Raw genomic sequence first — 26,426 nt, 5'->3', positions numbered from 1 at the left:
GTTCTGATGTTAAAAAGAAAACTGCCAGCCAACCTTCCAGCTCACAGGAGAATAATCTCATAATCTAGGGGGAAAAAATACAGCAGTCATTATACTAATGAATCCAATCAATCTAGAGTTTAACTGGATATTCTTTCATTGTCATGTAGAGAAACCATTTTCTTGAAGGCATTCTCTCAGAAAGCAAGGTGTCTTTTTTGTCCTACAAGATATTATTTCCTACGCAATTATTCATAACTAGATTTATTTTCATCACTGTTGCTTTAGGCAACTTTTTTATGGATGGTGGCACCACTGGTACACAGAAGTCTTTTCTTTGTAGGTTATCCATATCATGTCTCTTATCTGACTCTACTTACTACAACACTCCAAACACTTTAGATAGCTATTGGCTGTTGGTTATGCCGGTATCTTGTCCGACTCTTCCATTCTCAGAATGGTTCGTTTTCTATGAGAGAGCTACTGCGAGACTCCTCTGGTGGTGGCTTATCAACAAGATCCTTATCTGCCCCTCACATTATCTGCTGAGGGTCTCCTTTCACATTAGATTGTGGGACGAACCTCTTGCTATCGGTATGTTCCGTCAACATTAGTATAATGTGAATAGGGGCCTATACTTTCACAGATGTCTCTTTGGTCCACATGAAATTTGCCTTAACCAATATTACAATTTTAAACTCAATGGGCTAACTACACAGTTGCCAAGATCCCCTCTTAGGTAGAGCTGTGTTCCCAAACTCTGGTCCTCAAGACCCACGAATTGATCATCTTTTCAGGATTTCCATAGTATTGCCCAGGTGATAATTCCATCACCTGTGCAATTCTAAGGAAATCCCGAAAACATAATCTGTTGATGTCTCTTGAGGACTAGAGTTGGGGAACACTGACACAGAGCACGTACTTTTCAAATAAGGGTGAAAATATCTAAAACATTCTTGCCCACATTTATCGTGACCATTCACATTACATTACATCCCAGCACACTGTGATGAGGTCTTTCAGTGGTCGCCTGGCAGCTCTATAATGACTACCATGGATATGCTTAGAGCAAGCCATTCCATTTACCAGATCCCAGAGGTTACACTGGCCTTCACTATTTAACTCCTGTAAAGGGATCTAGCCTTAAATAGGGGCCCCTGGGCTGGGTCCTCAGAATAAGCTGCTCTCTGGTGGTACAGGCTAGCAGGAGTGGTCAGATGACCGGGTCAGAAACAAGAGAGCAGGAAAAGTACAAAATCAGAAGATGAAAGAATCATCAGTAAAATAAGCCAAAGTCAAAATAGAAAGCAAAAACACTACACAGGATCTGAACAAACAGGACTAAACCAGAGGAACATAAGGGTATATCTGGCAGCTTCCAGCAGTAAGCTGGAAGCTTAAATCGGGTATGGTGCTCTCCGATTGGCTGGAGCACGAAGCTGATAACTCCTTCTGGACAGCACACACACCCATAAACTGGATGTCACTGCAGGTGCAAAGTCCCTAATCTTAGTGGCTGGACAGAGCCCGTGCAGTTGTGATCCTCTGTTTCCGACATCTCATTTATCACCAGAGAGGAGAGGTAAAAGCAAAAATTATGGACTCTGGAGAGTCATGGCTTACTGCGTAGATAGGAGTAATCCTTACTGCAAACGTGAGAAAAAGAGCAGTAAAGAACTTGACACATGCTCATTCTTAAAGATTCCCTTTACCATGGTACATGTCAGACTAGAGATGGAAATGCGATGGGAATTATCCAGTGACCAATGCAGAATACTTTTCAGTTGTTTCTCCTTTTTTTATTGATCCATCTCCACCCAAACCATCTAGATTAGGTTTAGGTCAGATGACTATGAAGCCCAAGTTCTCTCCTCCTACCTCCTCATAGCTTATGAGGGTGGTTTTCTTTTAATTTTGTCAAGATGAGCCAACTAAGTCAAAAACTAGTTGAGAAGGGTGTTTGGACAGATTGACCAGTGAACTAGAGAAGTCAGGTTCTGGAAAAATAATGACCTTCGAAAGTCCAGAAAATAGTATTTTTGAGAAGTGTTTTGGAGCAGGTCCACTTTGAAAATTATCCTCTAGAATGTCAGACTCCTCAAAAACTAGGAGATTCAGCTCAGTTTCCTCAGCAAAAAAGAAAGCATATCAAAAAGACTCCTTGTACACATAGTAACTGAGCAGAACCTCCAAGTTTTTGAGAAGTATTTGGAGAGTTTCTGCTCATTTTCTTCTCCAAAACCTCTTCAAGACTCCGTTCACACTATCGTTAAATGCTCTGATCCTCTTGTTGGAAGTCTTGGCATCTGTACTGGAAAGGATGGCACCGCACAGACAATATTCTTCCAAAAATTACAAAATTCCGCAAACAATAACTTATCCCAACGGATCCAGTAAAAGTATATAGGGTCTGTCAGGCATCAGTGGTCTGGTGATGAAATCAATGAAGAATTGAGGCTTCTTGTATAAATGGAAGTCTGATCAGAGTAATGGGATTGTTTTTTTCTGATGAGGAGAACACGGCCAATTGAACCTACCCTCATTGTTAAAGCTCTATATATTGTATTCATTAAAAAAATTACAAAAATTTCTAAAATTTACAATTAATTAGTCTTCTACCGCAAACTGTTTTATTCTGCTTTTTTGTTCTATATTGGAATAAAATTATTATATTTTTTTTTCGACAGGCGCGGGGCCTCTGGAAATGGACGCCTTGTAGCTGAAATCCATAGGATCCTTTGTGTTCTCAAGGTAAACAAAAAAACAAGAACTTGCATTTCAAGTAGATTGTAATCTCCTAATGCATCACTTGGCAGGACCTAAACCCCTTCTGCCAGGACATGATGTACAGCTGTAAACATAGTGGGTTTTCTACAATATTCTTCAACGTCCATAGAACCATTAGCATCATTTTTCTAACAATTTTCTATTGTCTTATGGGTAAGGGTGAGGCCTGATCCTCGCCAAAATAATTTGGATATAGTTTGAGTTCAATGAAATATTTAGATTTTTTTTTTTCCGGTAATGTGGAATGGTATTAAAAAGTGAAAATATTAATGTTGTAAAACAATATAAACAATATAAATTACCTCTCCATAGGTAAATGTTTAACAGCTTGGGGTTTGACTGCTGGGAAAATCACTGATCGCAAAAACAAGGGTCTTAAAGTTCCCTGTGTGAATAATGAATTACTGAGCATGTGCGAACTCCGTTATAGACAGTTGTTGCGCATGCTCATTAACGCCGGAGTCCCAGCAATCTTAGATTTTTCTTCTATATTGTTGATTCCGGATAGAAGTTGTTTATGGACAGAGTTTCATTCTATAAACCAGTCCATATGGAACCCAATAGGTGTTTTTTGGCAATATTTTCCTTACTTCTAAATATTGAGATTGGAAAATTGGAACAGGAATTTTGGACTCTGTAACACCTACAGAACCCCGAAGTTCTGTTGATCCTTGGTGGCTTTAAGAAAGATAGGTTGAATCGGATCACGCTATAAAAGATCCAAAGGGAAAGGTTTTCCCCTTAAAATAAAATCAGGTCTCATAATTTCACCCATTTGATCATATAATATTGGAGTCATTTACATAATAAAGTAGTGAAACTTTTACTGAGCATGTGCAAACTCAGTTATAGGCTGGTTTTGCACATGCTCATTAATGCCGGAGTCCTAACAATCTTACATTTATCACCTATATTGTGAATTTTGGAATAAATTGTTTATGGGCCAAGTTTCATTCTATAAACCAGTCCATATGGAACCCAACAGGTGTTGTTTGGCAATATTTTCCTTACTTCTTAATACTGAGATTGGAAAATTGGAACAGGAATTTTGGACTCTGTAACACCTACAGAACCCCGAAGTTCTGTTGATCCTTGGTGGCTTTGGAAAGATAGGTTGAATTGGATCATGCGATCCAAGATCCAAAGGGAAAGATACTGAGTCATTCCAGAAAGTATTTACAGTAGAAGGTTGTAATGTGCAGACGGATAACTGGTGAGGGGTAGCAGTGTCCTCCCTCAAAATCGTAATTCTTACCTGTTTAGTCTCAGTGATTATTCAATCTGAAACAAAGATCCAGATCCCGTGCTTAGACCTAGGATAGATCATCAGTATCAATTAGGTAGGGGTCTGACTGCCGGCATCCTCATTTATCATCCGTATAAGGCTCCAGTAGCTGTAAACAGTGCGTGGAGCCGGAATGATGCAGCTCTGTACACTGTGTAGTGGTCATACTGGGTACTGCAGCTCAGATCACATTCATTTCAATATCAAACGATCTGTAGTACCCAGCAGCAGCTACTAAACAGTGTATGGAACTGCACAGTGCTGCACTGTTTACATCTGACCATGAACAGCTGATTATTGGAGAAATCTAAATAATGGACAACCCCTTTAAATCTGTTTTTGGTGCACATACCAGTCTAACGAGTCCATGAACTGTATTGACACTGATTATCAGGCTCTGTAATTTTCAATATACTGTTTCGAGTTGGTAGTCCCTCTTCATCAGCATTCTGTCAGCACTATAAGGGCTGGAACTTCCGTTCCCTCACTTCTTAGTATACATTGCTCATACTAGCTTGCTCAGAACTGAAAGCCTGCCTCTTTGTCATCTTCTGCAAGCAGTCTGACACACAGTAGAGGAGTAGCAGGAGATCGAGAAGTCAGTAGGTGACCATTTGAATTCAATGTGTGGCGGGGATCTGAGAAAAGTTGGATCACGAGGGTGCCGACAATTGGACTAGACCTTTTTAACTCTTCCTCAATGTAGGAGCTCTCTATATCTATCTTATTGTGGCCTATTACTTTGCAAGTTAAAAAAATAGTTTAATAGCTTTTATTTTAGCTAAATCCAGCAGATATTGTCAACCTTTTGTATGTCCTGGTGGCACTGCAAAGTTCACTTAATTTTGTATACTTACAATTGTAATTAAGCTAATCTCCCAAAATTTGATTCAGGCAGATTCACTCAGTTCAAAGGTGTGGGGGGTCATTTCATTCAAATTCGCTGCAAAATCAGGAAAGTGTTGAAAATTAATGCACTCATATATACTCATATACTCTCTTCTCCTCGGCTTTCCCCATATCTGTCCTGCTGCTGATGCTTCCTTCCCGGTCCTTTGATCGGCTCCTCTTCGGTCTTCTTCATCCTGCGGAGTCCTCCGTCAGGTGCAGGTACTGACTAGGTGCGAGCCAAAGGAGAGTCGAGCAGAAATGGAGTATAAAAATGTATTGTTTTTTAATCCCTTTAAAACACAGTAAAATGGCACCCGGCTAGCCACGATTTTGCTGGATTCCAGTCAATCAAATCTCCAAAAATATAGATTCATTAGGATCCGAATTTTGGGGGAAATTTGTAGAGAATTTGAATTGTTTGGAAGCAATTTGCTCATCTCAACTTGTAATTTAGGTAAACTTACCACTAACTATAATTTAAGTAGAACGCTGTTGATTTTAGGGATTTCGGGATACATTTTTCGTGTTATTGTCAATTGAGATTTTCATACAAAAAATTATGAAAACTTTCAAAACTTTTCTCCCCTTTGCAGTACAACAATCCTTTCCTTTCAGTCATAAACGCGCTTCCTCTCTGACTGCCAAACGCCTTTCCGATGGTCTGCGAGCAGCTTTTTATTTGGCTGATAGATCATTAGAGATGATCACTCCATTATGTTGTCATCATTAACCAAGACATCAAAGGAAACGGAGCCGCTTTGAGTTTACGAAAACTTTACAATTAGCAGCGGAAGTAAATGCGATGAAAAAGTTAGGTTTTCGCCTTAAAATAAAATCAGTTCTCATAATTTCACCCATTTGATCATACAATATTGGAGTCATTTACGTGATAAAGGAGCGAAACTTTGCAAATACATGGAATTAGTTATCATGCTCTGATCTTTAAGGGGTCTCTGAGATAGAAAACCCGAATTTCAAATACCCTAATAGTTCATTTTTTTGTTAATTGTGGGGGGAGTCTTTAGGGTGTTCATCTATTAGCCAGACCAGACATCGGCTATAAAGAGTCTCTCTCTCTGGAGGACCCGACATGTCCATGTATACACAGCACAGTATGTAATGCCTCATTTGTCCTTTAGGGGAGCTGCAGGGAAATAAAACACTTCCTTTCAAGTTCTTTCAGGCACATGTGATATTACATGCTGTATTATTGCATGCTGACCATTTAGTTAACAATTTTGATCATTACATGGGCAACCACCTAATACTGGCTCCGAGAGAGAGAGAAATTCATTTTTTTTCTGAGTGGTTCTCCATTCTGGTTCAGGGAAGGGGGTCTTTTTAGGTTGCCTTTCTAAATAAAAAGTACAGTGTTGAGTATTAGTACTGCTATCCTCTATGTAATCTGTAGATTCCATGCTTCAAAGTTTTTTTTCCTACACAGTGGCTTGTCCTGTTATCTCACATCACTATAAGATCACCTAGGAGCTCTTATTATCCTTATGGATCTCACGTATTAAAGGATTAGATTGTAAGCTCAGTAGGTCAGAGGTGTCTAGCATTATAGACAGGTCACTGTCCCATAAATATAAAATATTATCTTTTTTTATAGCTTGAATTTAGTGGTTTGGCTTATGTATTGCTCCGTGAAGAACGGACCGAGGATCCTTGTAGGTCACGGCCACTGGAAGAAATTACTTTTTTTTTTCTCTGTGTGTACGGTCAAGGGTGAGAGGTCTTTATCTCTGATCATTTGTTATTTCCTGGCCCCTATAATCCATTGTTTGCTTTTTCCTACATGTCACATCACTCTTCTCTATATCTGCTCGCCATTTATAAATGTGATGCAATGAGAAAATGTTTGAAGTTTTTCAAATATTTTTTTAATTTTTTTTAGCATTGTATTGTTTTTTCTTCTTTAGATTGACATATCTTTGAGTTTACCACTTTACCATAAAGGTATGCTTGAGAAAATATTTCCTGATCCAAGGAACCCTAACCCAGTGCCTGCCTGTGCCTACAGTGATATCCACGTATCTCAGTAGGAACCCAAAGCCTTCTTTAGAACTTGGATCTGTTGGTATATAAACCCAACTTGATACAGAAAAGATGTATATCTTTGTACCGTGTTAGCCAGTAGATAGAAAAATATTCAGGATTGAGAGTCCTCAGTGGTTGATACCTTTTAATGGCTAACTGAAAAGATGGTAACACATTGCAAGCTTTCGAGACTACTCAGGTCTCTTCATCAGGCATAGACTAATACAAAATCTGAAGTCACATATTTATGCACAATACTGCACAGAAAAAATGCAATAGATGAGACAAGTGACGTGAAGCAGAACTATCAATATGGGAGAGGGAGAAACATAAATATAAACATTGGACCAGTTCATAGATAAGGAGTCGGATGTTTTATGGTCCTCTGATTGGGGTCTAGTTCTGTGTTGTGAAGCCCCCACACGGTTTTAAAAGGAAATTCCTTAATTGATGTAAAAAGACATAAATCCATGCGACACATTCATTCCAGCACTGAGAGTGTCAAAGTTCGTCATAAATTTGTACACAGCAGCGTGGATATGAAATTACTGGTGTTGAAAGGTAACTTCAATTCTCAGAGAGAGACAAGTTTGGGAGTACAAATTTATGACGAACTTTGACACTCTCAGTGCTGGAATGAATGTGTCGCATGGATTTATGTCTTTTTACATCAATTAAGGAATTTCCTTTTAAAACCGTGTGGGGGCATCACAACACAGAACTAGACCCCAATCAGAGGACCATAAAACATCCGGACTCCTTATCTATGAACTGGTCCAATGTTTATATTTATGTTTCTCCCTCTCCCATATTGATAGTTCTGCTTCACGTCACTTGTCTTATCTATTGCATTTTTTCTAGGCTGTATTGTGCATAAATATGTGACTTCAGATTTTGTATTAGTCTAGCCTGATGAAGAGACCTGAGTAGTCTCGAAAGCTTGCAATGTGTTACCATCTTTTCAGTTAGCCATTAAAAGGTATCAACCACTGAGGACTCTCAATCCTGAATATTTTTCTAAACCCAACTTAGCATTGTATCCATTCTGAATCATATGTTATATCAGGGCAGACGAAACTTTGTCTAAGTTAGGCTCACCTGGTGAGATGGATCCACTAAGCCACAGGTCAGGGTGAACACTCGGACTGAGGGTGACGGCACAACAGGTGTATAGCAAGCAGGATCCTCCAAAAGCCACAAAGCAAGAAATGATCACAAGAACATAGATGCAAGGTCATGGACTGTCTGAACTATGTTATAAATGCAGGTTGTGGGAACCAAAGAAGATGACTGAAGTGATGCTTGCCTTGTAATGTGAACAGTATCTAAAAAGCCAGCGCAGCAGACAATGGGTAATTCAGTAAGTATCAAGTGGTGGATTAAAAATTAGGCCTGAACGTCAGTAGGTGCACGTTATAGAAATCACAGGAGTTTCCAAACATGAATGATGTGTAATATAGAGAGTCTCTATTAAGCAGTTCTTGATGCTTACAGCAAACGATGGATTAACCAGCAGGTCTTGACGTGCATAGGTGCAAATTGTAGAAATTACAGTAGTTTGAGGAGATAACAGCAACAGAAGACCCTGTATGGTGACAAACTTCAAACAGAAACTGAACCCTTTAGAGAGTCAAAACTCAGACATATAGGTGTCTCTAAATGGGTCTTCAAAGTCTGGGAGATGATTTAACGGAGGAAAACTAGGCCACTTATAAGACCTGATATTGAGTTCAGCAAAGGTTCTTAGCCATAAGGGAAGGGAACCCTGAAGACGAGACAAATGTATAACAGTCGATACAGATATCTATGGGGTCAGGTTAGAGATAAAGTTCCTATTCGGTGAGGGTGAAATATAATTTTGTAAGGTGGCCAACCACACAACCATCAACCATCATTCACTTCTGTAGTTCCTACAACCATCATTCACCAGGATCTATCAGTTTCCAAGTGGAGTACACGCAGAAATGTAGCCCACCCCCATTGGGGTCAAATAGTTGCCATTTTTCAGAATCAGTTCCACTGCTGGAGCCTCATCATCTTCTTCAACCAATACCAGGGATTGGATTTTTGGTAGGTTGAACATTGGGCTTGAAAGTAGAGCCATTCTGACATGACTTCCTTCCCTCCAAAAAAAAAAACTATACCAGACACAACCCATGTACAAACCCCATCGCAAACAAAACATCTTGTGAATCGTGAAGAAATATCTTGTCTTTTTCAATTTTGATGGACTTATACCCACAAACATTTCATGAAACAAGAGAACCTTGAGCCGCCATAGAATTTCGCTAATTTTGTTTCGTAATTGTAATTTTCAGGCTGTGTAATTCATTTGACTAAAAGCATTGACAACTTTCAGGACAATTTTTACATTGGATGAGTGATAAGAGCAGTTGCTCTTTTTGCGTAAAATTGGCGCTATGATGATTTCTGACTTTTTGTGATAGTTTACAACAAAAACTGGCATAAACTGCTTAGTAAATGTGGGCCATGTTGGGTAAACAGACAGAACTCTGCGGGCTAATTTCCTTATTAATTGATGGATGATGATTAATCAAATAATTTGCTTAGAAATGGGCAGAATGCTTCAAGCATCCCCAGAACTAAGAAATCATTTGTTATGTCGAAGTATAGCAGGAAAGTAGAGATATTATGTCATGAGCTACAGCAAAAACAAAAAAAAACATAAAATAAAAGAAAACATTTCTGGATTATTGGACTGGTAAAATCCTGAAATTCTCCGCATGTATTTTTCCTGCTCTTCAATTAAGTGGAAGGCTGGATTCTCACGTAACCTTTTGATATATTTTCTGACACCACGGACCCCAAGTGCTCTGCAAAACAAAACAAGAGAGTGAATCTTTTGTGGGGTTTTTATGCAATTTTTTTTACACCAATATTTTCAAACTATTGCACAGTTTATGATAAATTTTACAAAATTATTAGCCAATTTTGTTAAATGCCTAAAGCCCCCGTCACACATAACGATGTCCCTGCGATCCCACCAACGATCCGACATGGATGGGATCGCTGGGACATCGTTAGGCTGATCGCTGGTGAGCTGTCACATAGACGGCCCCAGCGATCAGGACCAGCGACGCTGGACTCTGGTTTCTAATGTAAACGTCGGGTATCCAGGAGCCGCGCGACTCCTGGATACCCGACGTTTACATTAGAAACCAGCGTCGCCGATCGCTGGTCTCTCGCTGCCACACACAGTGCTGGTCAGTGGGAGACCAGCGATCGAAAAACGGCCCAGGCCACTCGAGCACGATCAGCGATAACCGGCAGGGGGGCCGGTCGCTGATCCCCATCACACACAGCGATCTCGCTGGCGAGATCGCTGATGTGTCACAAAATCAGCGATCTCGCTACCGAGATCGCTGTGTGTGACGGGGCCCTTTTATTGTGTACTGTATTAAAGGACCAGATTTTTCATCGGCAGTGTAGTGGGTGACTACTTGGGTGTTCAATTACACCTCTCCCATACAAAAACTGAAAATGTCAGACGTACCACAAAAGCAACACATTTAGACTATGTTCACATGTTGTGTTTTTGCTCTGTTTTTTGTGCAAATTTTAAGCTGCGTTTTACAATACCAGCAAAAGCTATGAGATTTCGGAAGTATGTGTTGTGCCGTTCCTCTGTTACGCCTCCCAGAAATGTAAGAGTAAATCGACAACAGGCTGTTACCATTCTGTTTGCCAAAAGAACATGGCCCTACTTAGTCAGCACTGCTTGGACAGTGTTAGTGTGCAGTCAGACTGCCCTATAAATTGGACCAAGATAGCAACACAGTGCTCGGACTGGCCGGTGGTTTTCCCGACCCAAGCTTGACAGCTGCATAGAAATATTTGAGTAGCACAATGAGAGAAAAAAGGATGGCACTCACCGTTACCAAAAGTAGGAGTCTTTATTTCATGGATAAAAATGCATAGGCTCAGGAGCAATGCAGAGAGTACGGACAACGGCTGTTTCGCGCTCCTGCACTTCAACGCGTCCTAAATAGGCTCGGGAGCAATGCAGAGCGTGCGAACAATGGCCGTTTCGCGCTTCTGCCTTTCAACGGGTCCTAAACTTTAGGACCCGTTGAAGTGCAGGAGCGCGAAACGGCCGTTGTCCGCACTCTCTGCATTGCTCCCGAGCCTATGCATTTTTATCCATGAAATAAAGACTTCTACTTTTGGTAATGGTGAGTGCCATCCTTTTTTCTCTCATTGTGCTATTGGACTTTGTATATTTTCTCAGGATTGAGCACCCGTTCCTTAGGGTATATGACGTTCATATTGTGTGTGAGGAGTCTTTTTAGATTTGTCTAAGAGACCACGGTGGTGCAGCGGTGCAAAATCTGTTTCTCTTTTTTTTTGGACTTTGGATAGAAATATTTGAAGCTGTCACACTGAGATCGGGAGGTCCGCCTGCTTGTCCAGTCCGAGCACTGCATTGCCGATTTATACGGCAATCTGACTGTGTCAGAGGCATTGCAATGTGCCCATTGACTTGTCATTTTATGCATGTATCATATCATCTGGGCTTGGGCTATTTTTTTTCCCACTAATCTTCATTTTATATTAAATAATTTAATTCAAATAATATAATAAAATACTATTATTATTTTTTTTAACCCGAAATCCCCATTTCGCTAATAGTGGGGATTAAGTCCTCCCCTATTAACTAAAATTAAGATTAACATTCATTCTCTCAACACTGGACAAATATAAGTGGCTCAGTGAAGGGACTCATATTGGCCACGTTACGGTCTGATGCTTTGCATTACTGTGTTTTTATAGGCACAGAACTATTTTTCTCTATAGGCCCCTGAGAGCTGCATTTAATATACATAAACAGCTTTGTCTGTACTTAACTGTAGTTTCTTTAATTCCACCCTCCGGTATTGAATTCTCATGCCTGTAATAACCCAGTTCTAAAGTAAATTTCTACATGAGTAAAGAGCTGTAAGAGAACGGGTAGAATTGCTATTATTATTTTTAGAATCGTGCATCAAACTTTGAGAACTTATCGCCCGTAAACTGAGTTTCCAGACTAAACTGCGCTGATTTAATTCTCAGCAGACATGGCAGACACAGATTATAGTCATCCAAAAACAGCACTTACATTTTTCACTTTGTGTTCATAAAAGAGAAAATTAGAAAGTTGTTATCTTTTCCTTTAGTAAAGATGAGGACACTAAGAAAGAGAAGAAACGTTTTTTGTCTGTCTATTGTATGGCAGCTATTGGTACAGGAAAGGTTCAATCTGAAGATTACTGTAGTATACCGTTACAAAAACTTATCATTTAGTCATTTAGTCCTCAAAGCCGTTTGACAAAGAACCCTTCCCGATCCCCCGGGATGTCCCAAACTGGTGTTTATCCTTTCTCCTCTGGTCTTTGCTCCCTTGTCTATTCCTCAACACGTCGGAAAAGTTGCAGCCCCATTCATCTGCTTCTGGTAAGAGAATGGTGGAGACACAAGCCCTTCATTGAGGTGGCTGGGCTCCAGTGGTTGAATCCACGTAACATTTATCACCTATTTAGTGGAAGGGTGATTACTAATTGGCTCATCCATAGCATCTTGCCTGGCTTGGAAATGCCATCTCCATATACTGGAACTTTGACATCACACTTCAGTTCACTGTTTTACTCCCACCACACTTCTAGGGTAAACAGCGGGTATCCAAGAGCCGCGCGGCTCTTAGTTACCTGATGTTTACGTTGGATACCAGCATCCAGTGTCTCTGATCGCTGGTCTCTCACCGCCACACGCAGTGATGTGTGCTAGCCAGCGGGAGACCAACGATCAAAAAATGGCCCAGGACGATCCTGCATGATCAGCGATACCCGGCAGGGGGGCCGGTTGCTGATCCCCGTCACACACAGCGAGATTGCTGGAGAGATCGCTGATGCGTCACAAAGTGGGAATGCTCTTTACTCCCACCACACTACTAAGAGTCTGGCTTTTTACTTCTAGCTCACTACTAAAGATCTGTACTGATTTTTACTCACCGCACACTAATAATGGTCAAGACTTCTCTTTCATCCCATCACAGTACTAAGGGTCTAAAAGGCTCTTTACTTCCACCATAGCAGTAAAGGTCAGGACTACTCTTTACTCCCACCACACTACTAAGGGTCAGGACTGCTCTTTACTAACACCATTGTACTAAAGGTCAGCAATGCTCTTTACTCCCAACCCACCAACACACTACTAAGGGTCGGGACTACTCTTTACTCGCAAGACACTACTAAGGTCGGGAATGCTCTTTACCTTCACCAGACTACTAAAGGTCAGCACTTCTCTTTACTCCCACCACACTACTAAGGGCCAGGACTGCTCTTTACTAACATTATTGTACTAAGGATCAGCACTGCTCTTTACTCTCACCACGCTATTAAGGGTCAAGAATGATCTTTACTCCCACCTCTCTACTAAGGGTCAGTACTGCTCTTTACTCCCACCTCTCTACTAAGGGTCAGTACTGCTCTTTACTCCCACCTCTCTACTAAGGGTCAGTACTGCTCTTTACTCCCACCATTGTACTAAGGGTCAAGACTGCTCTTTACTCCCACCATTGTACTAAGGGTCAAGACTGCTCTTTACTCCCACCATTGTACTAAGGGTCAAGACTGCTCTTTACTCCCATCACCCTACTAAGAGTTGGGACTGCTCTTTACTTCTAGCACACCAAGGGTCTGTACTGATTTTTACTCACCAAATACTAATGGTCAGGACTTCTTTCATCTCATCATTGTACTAAGGGTCTGAAAGGCTCTTTACTCTACCACCATAACACTAAAGATCAGGACTACGCTTTACTCCCACCATGCTACTAAGGGTCAGGACTGCTATTTAGTCCCACCACACTACTAACGATCAATACTGCTCTTTACTCCCATCATGGTAGTAAGGGCCAGGAATGCTCTTTATTTCCACCATAGTACTAAGGTTTCTGGACTGCTCTTTACTCCCACCACAATACTAAGGGTTCAACACTGCTCTTTACTCCCAGCATGGTCCTAAGCGTCAGGAATGCTCTTTATTCCCATCATAGTACTAAAGTTTGGGACTGCTCTTTACTCCCACCACACTACTAAGGGTTAGAACAGTTTTTACTACCACCACACTACTAAGGGTCAAGACTATTCCATAGTCCCAGGATACTACTAATGGTTGGGACTGCTCTTTGCGCCCTTTACACTACTAAGGGCCCTATACTCCTCGATATGAGACATTTTCACACACAATCCCTTCACCTTGTATAGTTAAACTCCTGAATACCTGAATATGGACTACATGCAGGCTCGGACTGGCCCACAGGGTAACAGGGGAATCCCCCGGTGGGCCCCTGTGCAGATCTAGGCCCCAACCCCACTATATGGATAGTACTTGGCATAATTCACGTGATTTACTCTGTACAGAAAAAAGCAGCATCTCATCATTCATTAACCAAACTACCTAGCTTATTATTATATAGAGATATAGGTACATTTGTGAATGAGGGTCGTGTAATATTTGTATGCAAGTGAAAAGTGGGCCCCTCAAAGTCAATGTTACTGGTGGGCCTTTGGCACCCCAGTCCGACACTGAATACATGTATATATCTAGTTCATTCATATTGGCATACAAGTCGTGCTTAGATGCCAAGGAGCGAGTGTGCCTGGAAAATACGGTATTTGGAACATCACAGGAAAATATAGCTGTAAGTTTCGCTATTGTCCTATTGTCAGCAGTCCGTTCTGTTCATGCCTAATACAAATATGGTGGATGCGGTCACAAAGGAGGAAATTATACTGAGATTACCGCAGTAAAGACGTCTTTCTTATACTAGTGGCTTACCTATATTTACACATCTCCAAGAGGACTGAGAAGCCGCTAATACCATAGATTGCCATGCTGGGATAAAGACATATTATCAGTAAGCAGATGTAGATGAGTCCAGATTGAATTCTCTACCTAGTCTTTAGCATGCATATTTAGGTAAGCCCCACTGCTAACCCTATTATTTGCTTAGTGAGTAGCAAAATAGTCAAAATCTCATGCACGTCAGTACTGTAATGATTGCTGGATTGAGTCTCCATACACTGAATCTATAATTTGCAAGATATTCAACGGGGGCAATCATTTTCAAACTGAAAATTGGCAAATGCATCAAGGGCTAGCCTTAGGGGTGTGCGACTACACAAGGAGCAATCACCCTCTTCCTAGAAAGGCCAGCTGTCGGGGACTGTATCCCTTCCTAAGCGGTGCAGTAGGGCTGCAATAGATAGTCCTTGAGGCTTATTGAGAGCTATTGGGATAAGTTCGGGGTACATGCATCACCAAAACCATTAGTGCAAACCTATGCCGGGCATGTGAGTTCCGGTGGTCTGAAGGTCATGTTGACCTTCCCTCTACAAAGCATGGGACTTCTCCAGTCCCAGAAGAGGAGACTGAATTTAGTTTTTGTGTATGGCACCTGCTTGAATATAGGGTGGATACATTAATCATGTCCTTTAGGGCCTCTAGTACCGTCCCTGAGAGCTTTTAGGAGATCCTATCAAATCTAAGGCTGGTTGCGTAGTTTAGGCCATGACATGGCAAAGGTCACCATGTGCAGTGTATTGCTGGTCAACGGTGTCACTTTGCACCCACTTGGATACCTTGACAAGCAAGTTGAAAAAAGTCTCCAACCTTATACAGGATGAAAACATGGAAACCTTATTTTTTCAGGATCTTTGTGACATTAAAGTCTAAGTTATAGACACTTAAAGTAACCAGCTCATCCGGGCGGCTCTCGGCGGGCAGAAGAAGGGAACAATGTGTGAATTCACATAAACAACAGTCTAAGAAAAAAAATGAAAATTTTCCAGCTTCTTAAAATTCCAAAATCTTTTCAATGCATTTTTAAAAAATTACACGCATGGATCCATATTGTGATAAAAAAACAAAAACAAAAAACTGAGAATCAAGAGCAACACATTTTGAACTCTCGAAACGCGTTGCTCTTGATTTCTCAGTTTTTTGATTTATTAAAGTCTAACTTTGGGGCTTTTTTTCTTTCGATACACATTTAATTTTGATGGGGTCTGTGGCCATAAATCAACTAAGAGGAGCTTGAAAACGTTACACCTATTACAGATACGCAGTTTTTTCCGCTGATTCCTCAATATGGAGTAATTTATGGAATTACTGTATGATCTTTTTACCACCGCTCGGATGGTGGTAGTTCCCTCACCTCACAGGGCAGCTGATATCTTATTGTATACAGGGCGTCTATCACCTATCTACAGTATCTATTGAGTAGGCGGCCATTTGTTTTTCCCCACAGTACATTGTGTATAATGGTCTGGAACAAATATCATTTACATAGTAAATAGCTCTATTAATCCCAATAAATTGGGCAGAAAAAAAGAACATTTTAAGAGTGTCTGAAATTCTTAGTTTTTAATAGTTAGCGCTTCATAGGTCTTTATTTATGGTGAGAGAAAAAATATGGCCATAATCAGAACGGGCCGCAGAAAAAGTCTATGGCTCTGTCAGGTATTCGTGGTATCCATCATACTTGGTAGTGGAAGTGTGAAAGTAGCCTTAAACATCAAAAAAAAAAACCAAAAAGAAATAATAAAAAAGATATTCGCTGACTCAAAGTAGGCAACCCGTCAGAGCATAGTTTTCATTGTAGTTAAAGTAGAAAGCGAAAGCATTGATCTGATTGGTTGTTATGGGCAAAATGTCTCCCCTTCCTGGAACTTTGAAAGTACCACGATCAATACCGATCACATTGCTAAAAAATTGTGGGGATCCCTCTTATTCTATGCCCGTCCACCCAGGGCCATAGTATAGTGTGAGTCTTGGGCCTAGCGAAGGCTCAGATCCTCATTTTAGCACCTATTAGGCGTTCCTAAAGGCACAATACAAATGTTTAGAAAGTTAAAGTCGCCTGATAGGTGAAAAAAGCGTAAAATAAGAAAAAAATAATTATGATTACTGTATAATACAAAATAATAAAGATAAGATTAAAAAACAAATTCAGGTTTCATAAATTTTAGTAAAAGATGGTTAATTGTATTCAGAAGCAAATGTTTATTAGGCACTATCACACTTATAATGACTTATATAATGTTATACCATCCATCAAAGGTAATCTTGTATTAAAACTGATCTTAAAGGGATGGTCTAGGACTTATATTTCGATGATCTCTCCTTAAGATTGGTTATCAATATCACATCGGCGGGGTGAGGTGGCGTAGAGGTGAGCGACACCTGGCTCACTCCCCAATCCGATGTTTGAAGGGTCAGCGGTGGGCAAAAATAAACAGAGATGGAACACCACAGTTTTGTACGCCGTGTTGTGGCCATTCTCGGGTACTGCAGCTCACTTCCCAATGAAGTCGATTGGAGCTGAGTAGTGATGAGCGAGTATACTCGTTACTCGAGATTTCCCATGCATGCTCGGGTGATCTCCAAGTATTTGGGGCGTGCTCGGAGATTTAGTTTCTGACGCCGTAGCTACATGATTTGTGGCTGCTAGACAGCCTGAATACATGTGGGGATTTCCTAACAAACAGGCAATCCACACATGTATTCAGGCAGCTACGGCGACATAAACTAAATCTCCGAGCACATCCAAATATTCGGAGATCATCCGAGCATGCATGGGAAATCTCGAGTAACGAGTATACTCGCCCATCACTAGAGCTGAGTTGCAGTACCTGAGAATGGCAACTACACAGTGTATGGCGCTGGGGTGCCCCATTTGCAAACAGCTGATCGATGGTGGCACCAGTTGTTGGACCCTTACCGATTTGATATTGATGACCTATTCTAAGAATAGGTATTCAACATCTAAATCCTTTAAGCCCTGGCTACCTGCAGCACATTTAAAGTAGACTTTTCACTACATTTTTTTATTTGAACTTAATAGCTCATCCAATTGCTACTTCTCCACTGATTTTCAAAGATTGTTCTTCTGCAGGCCTCTGTTGCAAAGTTATGCCTCCCCTCCGGTAACAAAAATGCAAAGTTTCCATACAGCCAACCAGGCATACACCACAGAATTTCTCTGTGTGGGCATGGCTGTGTTTTGATTGGACTGCTTTAAAGGAGAAAAAAAACACGCCTACAGAGAAGTACTCTGGTATACACCCAGTTCCTTGAAGAAGAAATAAATTGCACCTTTAATTCCAGGAGTCATAACTTTGGAAGGGATAAACACAGAAGAAAAAGAAAAATCATTCTAGAATGGTGTAAGGTCCCTTTTACTTCCCTTGAAGCTGGATCATTTTCCTCTTTTTGTAAAGGTATCAAATAATCAGCATTTATTTTTTTTAATTTGCATAAGATAAAATGAAAACTGGGATCTGATTGGATGTTACAAGCAAACAGGAAACATTGTTTTCTGTTCCAGTATTCTTTATTGTAGACGAGACCCGTATTGTTTTGATCTCCTGGTGAAATTTATCAAGCTCATCCAGCGTCAATAGCGATAAAGAGATGAAATCTCTAAAGACAACATTTCTGCTGGAAACAATGCTTTCAGCGTGTTCTGCTATTCGTTCCTGTGCAGCGAAGATAATATGATAGAAAGCTTCATACGCCGTAAAGGATGGAGAATGTTATGCCCTGTGATGGAGCCGTAACCTGATTGTAAGGCTTTTAAGATTTTGAAATATGACTTTTAATGATAAAAAGTTCAGTATGGAAAAAAAAAAGAAAGAAACTTTTTTAGTATGATTTTTCAAAGTTCTGCGAACCTTAAAACTAATTATCATTTTTAACAAAAAAATAATTCTATAAGAATTTTTATAAAAACGTTATTGTAAACAAGCAGACTTTTTTTTTTGCATGAAAAGGTCCCAAATTTTTGGCAGGCCCATATCTGTTCTAAATTATGGGACATTTAACCTTCCTCCCACTTTTTAAAACTGTTAAAAAAAAGAATAGGTGTGAAATGTCACTGGTGATTCAATGGTTATACGATAGGGATTGGAGCAAATTATTGCATGTGGTCACCATAGTTGTCATGGCCTCATCATAAATGTATGCATTTTTCCCCAAAATCTCTGGATTCCCACAAAAGAGGCAACACTCTTAAAAGGAATTTCATTAAGCTTTCGATATGTAATCTGACAGCAGCATGATGCAGGGGCAGAGATCCTGATTCCAGCGATGTGTCACTTAGTTTACTGGGTGCAGCAGTTGTGATAGAATCACAATTTTCAGATCTAGCAGAGCTCTGAATGCTGAGCTATGTATAATCCCGCCCACACCACTGATTGGCCCCTTTCTCTGTACACTGCATATTGACAGAAAGCTGCCAATCAGTGCTGGGGGTGTGCTTGGACTAGATGGCACAATACACCTAGTCCTGCAGTGATAATATCCTGCTGATAAAACACTGATTTTTTTGAAACAGCAAAATACAGCCTAGGAAGTGACACATCGCTTAATTAAGGGTCTCTGCTCCTATATCATGCTGCTCTCAGATTATATAAAATGCTTGTGTCAGAAGCCCTTTAAGGCCAAAATCAGATGAGCTTATGAAAAATCATCCAATTTTTTTCCATCAAGTTATCCATTTTATCATCCTTGTGTCATCTGTGTGGCATACATACGTGGGTCCATTTTTTACGCCGTTGTGGCATCTGTTTTTATACATTTACATGATCAAATACAGTTTCCTAGTTTACTAATGGCATGATATTCGTAAAAAAACAAATGTTCTGTATGGGATTCAATTTTTTTTTTGTTTGCACACCCGTAGACTTCAATGGGCGAGTGTCATCCACGACTCGGAAGAGGATAATGCATGCTGAGATTTATCTCACGTGGACACTTGATCCATGTAAAAAACCTATAATAGTGTTAGTCAGTGTGCTGTCCGATTTTTACTCAGACAGCACACGTTCATGCTATACGCTCTACTGAATGAGCCCTGAAGGAGTAATCTAGTCTCCCTGATTTCCGCGTAAGACAGCAGTGTGGTGTTGACCGCAGTACTAGCATGTGTCTCTGCTTCTATACTCGTACGGTCCTACCTGGGTGTACTCTTAATGAATCAGGAGCGTTTGATAAGTGGCAAGTGGCCTTCGCCTCCGTGCACCTTGCCACAGATTTACTCCAGTCACAGACTGGAGTAAGGTTTCTACCATAAGGCATGGATAAAATGAGCTGAAACATCACACGCCCGCTGTAACTCTGTTCCTGCCCCAGCTCCATCCATTTTTGGCGAAACTGGCCCGAAAACACCAAAAGTCGCAAAACTTTTGCGGAACTCTGCATTGCGCAAAAAAATTACGACTTTTCAAAACAATTTATGCGAATCGGATTCAATGTTTTTTTATGAGACATTTCACCATTTTGTATATTGGGGTTGGGAAGTTTTATTTTTTATATAGCCGGGTATAAGAATATGTTGAATATGCATTTATGATTTTTTTTTATTACCGCCCTTTGGAATTTCTTATTCCTTCAAGTTTGGTTGGAAAGACGATTCTACAAGGAATATTTTGTTCCTGAAGGCATATTTGAAATTCCAATGAAGACATTCAATTCATGGAGATTTTATGCTAATTTTCAAATTTCACAATTAAAAATGCATGCCAAATCCATATATAATAGAAGACCTTTTATGTCCTAGAAGGCAAGAAGAGTTTCAACGCAGCCAACCGTTAGCCTGGGTGTAATACTATGTATGATATCACTGATATACCTTAGGGCCTAGGAATACTTACTGTTTTATATGCATTTTGGGGGTTTATAGCCCTGTTGTTTGTGGCATCTATCACACTTAACCATGAGGAATATTATTGGTAGATATTGATGAGCGCCAGTGCTCGTTTCTCGAGTTTGCCTAGGGTGCTTGAATCTGCACTGAGTATCGCGGATGCTTGAGGGACATGTTTGAATTCCCCCGGCCTCATGTTTCACCCATGTATGTCAGGCAATCCCCGCATGTTTTGTAGCTGCCTAACAGTGAAATATGCGGCTGCGGGGACTCAAACAAGTTATTCGAGCTCCCGTGATTTTTTTTTTTAAATCTTTTTTTTGTTAATGGGGGAAAAGAGGAGGGATTCGAATTTTCATGTTTTTTTATTATTTTTTATACTTCTTAAAGCATTTTTTTTACCTTTTAATTTTTTTAAATTAATTTATTTTTTAGTCCCCTTAGGGGACTTGAATCTGCGATCATCCGATTACCTGCACTGTGTACAGCAATACTTCACTATGTAGTAAAAATCCCAGTCTACTTTGAAGCCCAGGTTGGGTTTCAGCTGAGCGTCCTGAAGGCAGAAACGAGGGTCACATCAACCCCTCAGCACCCTGCGATCTCATTGCATGGGAGGGTGTGATGGGTGCCCCGGACTTCGTGCCCTAAATCCCTCTGTTAGAGATTGACAACAGCAGTTAAATGGTTAATAGCCGCTGGTGGACCTAAGCTAAAACCTGCTGCTAATAGAGGCATGATCCTGGCTGTGTATTACGTATCATACACCTGCTCCCAACTTGCGTCTTACATGTACAAATGATGTCGGGAAGGGGTTAAGCAACGTTGTAAAGAAGAGTGAGCCAAATTTCCTCCAGAATGATGCGAGACTGATAGTCACACAGAAAAGGATTACTAATAGTGATTGGCGAACGTGCTCGGAAACCGAGTGTCTTCGGCGTGCTCGAAAAATATGTTAGAGTCCCTGCGGCTGCATGTCTCGCGGCTGTTCGACAGCCGCAACACATGGAGGGATTTCCTGTTTGTTAGACAGTCCCTGCATGTGTTTCGGTTGTCGAACAGTTGCGAAACATGCAGCCGTGGGGATTCGAACATGTTTTTCGAGCACGTCGAAGACACTCGGTTAGCACCCGAGCATGCTCCGATAACACCTTATCCGAGCACATTCGCTTTTCACTAATGACTAAGTTATGCCCCCTATCAGAAATCCAGCTATCCCCTCTCATCCACCTGCCTGCGTTAAGTTAACAATTATTGGGTTCTGAAATATAGCCAATAGAAGCAAAATAGGTTTCAGGTGTACTGTCCCTTTAAGGAAACAATGGTAATTGAGTCAATTACATCTTAAATTGAAATCTCTGCAAAATTTGGCTCTAAAGCCACCCTTGAGGAAGAAACTGTATAGGGAAGCTATTACAAGTGCTTAACTCAAATTTGTTTGTACAAAGAGATTAACTCTCCTAGCATCACCCCCAGCGCGTTTCAAGCTTGTCTGATATTAACAGTAGATGGGGATTGTTATGTGGACCTCGTAGTCAAATGCTGATAATTATTCCATTGATGAGATGCTGTGATAATCTTTGACTTTACACTGATTTTTTTTCTCCCTCCCACACTTCATTCATCTTTAGAGTATGGATTGCATGTGTATGGCAGAGAGTGTGCTCACTGCATATTATCACAGGTAATGAAGGATTCATTGATTGTATGTTTGCCATGAGCCGGCTTGCAATCACAACGTTGAAAAAAAATTAATCACATGTAACGGCATGTGTAATTGAATACCCCTTTTGATTGCCCCACTGAGGCTCGAGTGGCTGAATGTCTGCGGAAAAAAAGAAAAAAAAAAAAAGCTTGCATTCTCCAGAGCGGTTGTGTTATTTCACATAGTCTTCTTATGAAATATTCACATTGAGCTTAAAGTGAGAGTCTTTGGGAATTCATTGACTTTTCCAAGAATATTTTTTTTAAGGAATAATATACAAATCAATTATATTTTTATTATATTTTCTCTATAGTAATGAGGGATCAGTCTCCCCAAGGGTGCAATATAATTACACTTATTATACATAACAGGGGTGACCGTCTGACGGTCTTGTAGCATTCACAATATTGGCTCCAGTAATGTTCAGGAACCTCAGTCGTTGAACTATAGAAGAACATCAATATTTTTCACATTTAAAGAGTAAACTTTAAGGCTATATTCACATACAGCTTTAGTGTTTTTATGCAAATAAAGCTGCTTTTTACAGTAACAGCAAAAGCTATGAGATTTCAGAAATTTCATACATGCGCATGGGTTTCCTGACTGGATTGGAAAACTGCTTTGTTTTTTTGTTTCTTTCAGTGTTTTTACAGCATTTTTTTTAATTAATAGAAAGCAAGAAGAAAGTTCAAAAAAGCAATCATGCGTTTTTGTTGCTTTTTTTGGTGAATAAAAGTGTTGTTATGATTAAGTTGGGCACCGTGAACAAAGGAACATCAAGCTCTCCGGATATGGACTTCTAACCTTGTTGATATTTTTCGATAATTTTGGTTCTCAAGACCTCAGACAGTTCTCTTCTCCCCCTTCTGTTCTTTATGCTTGGTGTGGCACACACAGACACATAATGCAAAAGATTGAGCCAACTTCTCCCCTTTTTATCTGGTTTGATTTTCATATTTCCCACACCTGTTACTTGCCACCTGTGAGTTTGAACGAGCATCACATGCTTGAAACAAAGTTATTTCCACAATCTTGGAAAGGTGACAATTTTGTCTGGTCCATTTTGGGAGTTTTGTGTGAAATTACGTCCAATTTGCTTTTTTTAATTTTTTTCTGTTTTTCCATTACAGAAAAAAGAAAATAAAAACACGTAAATAACAAAACGTGTAATTGCATTAATTTCCTGTGAAAAATACTTCATTTTCTTGAAAAATTTCAAGGGTGCCAATGTTTTGTCCATATATGTACAGTGGGGAAAAAAAGTATTTAGTCAGTCAGCAATAGTGCAAGTTCCACCACTTAAAAAGATGAGAGGCATCTGTAATTTACATCATAGGTAGACCTCAACTATGGGAGACAAACTGAGAAAAAAAAATCCAGAAAATCACATTGTCTGTTTTTTTTTCATATTATTTGCATATTATGGTGGAAAATAAGTATTTGGTCAGAAACAAGCAATCAAGATTTCTGGCTCTCACAGACCTGTAACTTCTTCTTTAAGAGTCTCCTCTTTCCTCCACTCATTACCTGTAGTAATGGCACCTGTTTAAACTTGTTATCAGTATAAAAAGACACCTGTGCACACCCTCAAACAGTCTGACTCCAATCTCCACTATGGTGAAGACCAAAGAGCTGTCAAAGGACACCAGAAACAAAATTGTAGCCCTGCACCAGGCTGGGAAGACTGAATCTGCAATAGCCAACCAGCTTGGAGTGAAGAAATCAACTGTGGGAGCAATAATTAGAAAATGGAAGACATACAAGACCACTGATAATCTCTCTCGATCTGGTGCTCCACGCAAAATCCCACCCCGTGGGGTCAGAATGATCACAAGAACGGTGAGCAAAAATCCCAGAACCACGCGGGGGGACCTAGTGAATGAACTGCAGAGAGCTGGGACCAATGTAACAAGGCCTACCATAAGTAACACACTACGCCACCATGGACTCAGATCCTGCAGTGCCAGACGTGTCCCACTGCTTAAGCCTGTACATGTCCGGGCCCGTCTGAAGTTTGCTAGAGAGCATTTGGATGATCCAGAGGAGTTTTGGGAGAATGTCCTATGGTCTGATGAAACCAAACTGGAACTGTTTGGTAGAAACACAACTTGTCGTGTTTGGAGGAAAAAGAATACTGAGTTGCATCCATCAAACACCATACCTACTGTAAAGCATGGTGGTGGAAACATCATGCTTTGGGGCTGTTTCTCTGCAAAGGGGCCAGGACGACTGATCCGGGTACATGAAAGAATGAATGGGGCCATGTATCGTGAGATTTTGAGTGCAAACCTCCATCCATCAGCAAGGGCATTGAAGATGAAACGTGGCTGGGTCTTTCAACATGACAATGATCCAAAGCACACCGCCAGGGCAACGAAGGAGTGGCTTCGTAAGAAGCATTTCAAGGTCCTGGAGTGGCCTAGCCAGTCTCCAGATCTCAACCCTATAGAAAACCTTTGGAGGGAGTTGAAAGTCCGTGTTGCCAAGCGAAAAGCCAAAAACATCACTGATCTAGAGGAGATCTGCATGGAGGAATGGGTCAACATACCAACAACAGTGTGTGGCAACCTTGTGAAGACTTACAGAAAACGTTTGACCTCTGTCATTGCCAACAAAGGATATATCACAAAGTATTGAGATGAAATTTTGTTTCTGACCAAATACTTATTTTCCACCATAATATGCAAATAAAATGAAAAAAAAACAGACAATGTGATTTTCTGGATTTTTTTTTCTCAGTTTGTCTCCCATAGTTGAGGTCTACCTATGATGTAAATTACAGACGCCTCTCATCTTTTTAAGTGGTGGAACTTGCACTATTGCTGACTGACTAAATACTTTTTTTCCCCACTGTATATATATATATATATATATATATGTATTTATATATAAATAATTGTCTCTTTGCCTCTTTTTTCAACCTATGTAGCTATGTACGGTATTTAAAAATGCTGTTTTCTCTTAATGCGCCGTGTGACGACAAAGACATGTCTTAGTTTGGAATTTTTATGACAACCAAATGGTACAAGCACAGATTCACTGCCAGCATTCCAAACATAGCCATTTTTATTACCATTGTTTTATAAATAAGAACATTGTTTTTCGGAAGTTCTTCCTATTTGTTGGCACGAAAGTAGGTACAAAAAAATCGTCAAAATTTCCCTTTAGTGAAAATAGAGTGAAAACAAGACCAAACCTTTTTTTTAACTCCATTTTTTTTTTTTACTTTTGGGACCACACCTGTAGGGAGAAAAGAGGAGAAACACCTGTAGGGAGAAAATTTATTATGGTATCCACCTTACCAACCACAGCAGACAGGGCAAAATATTTACACTCGCTTTTCGCTATTTCTGCTGATAAATTGGCATTGAGTATCAATATTTTAAGTTTACTGGAAATTATTACTGAACAGTAATCAATGTTTTGTAGCAATGGCTTTTTATGGTGGATGGATGATTAACTGTCAAGAATATACCTCCTGAATGTATGCGGCTGACAGTGGCTACATACTTCTTGTGCAGCTGCAACTTTTGACCAATCCTTATTAGCCAGAGCAGAGAGCTGCTGCACTAAAAATCTGCAATTCTTGTAAAAAATTTGCAATTCTTGCATATGTTATCATTCCATTTAAAGGAAATCTGTAAGTAAGAGCAACCCCTCCTCGCAAAAAAAGAAAGTTAACTACATTGACTCCTTTACATCTTCTATCTGTTGCTGCATTCACAAAAAAATTGTGTTTTAATTCATTTGCAAATGAGGTGTTAAGTGTTCTGGGCGTAATAAAGCTCTTCTGTCCCTGTAGGTTGTTTCACTCATCAGTACCAGCTTTTTTTTAACTTGATTAATAGCTCAGTGTCTGTGTGAGGTCAGGAACCAGTAACCAGCTCATGCAGTGAGCCATCAATCAATTAAAAGAGGCTGGCGCTGGACATGGAAACAACCTTGGGAGATAAAGATTCAGAAAATGCTCAGAGTACTTAACACCTCATTTGCATATCAATTAAAATGATGATCTTTCTGGAGTGCAGCAGCAG

General features: G+C 40.2%; 1 protein-coding gene across 1 annotated transcript in view; it reads left to right on the top strand.

Annotated features, from left to right (window-relative positions):
- The window catches only part of SGCD (sarcoglycan delta), a 636,458-nt gene that overhangs the window by 161,125 nt on the left and 448,907 nt on the right, over window positions 1–26,426 (top strand). The window contains exon 2 of the mRNA XM_073567884.1: window positions 2,667–2,730. The gene's annotated coding sequence lies outside the window, so the exon portion shown is untranslated. The remainder of the gene's footprint in view (window positions 1–2,666; window positions 2,731–26,426) is intronic.

Source organism: Dendrobates tinctorius, unplaced genomic scaffold (assembly GCF_039654945.1).
Source record: "Dendrobates tinctorius isolate UK_male_01 unplaced genomic scaffold, ASM3965494v1 ptg000020l, whole genome shotgun sequence".
In the NCBI taxonomy this organism is placed as follows: Eukaryota; Metazoa; Chordata; class Amphibia; order Anura; family Dendrobatidae; genus Dendrobates; species Dendrobates tinctorius.
This window is presented reverse-complemented; position numbering and strand designations above follow the sequence as displayed.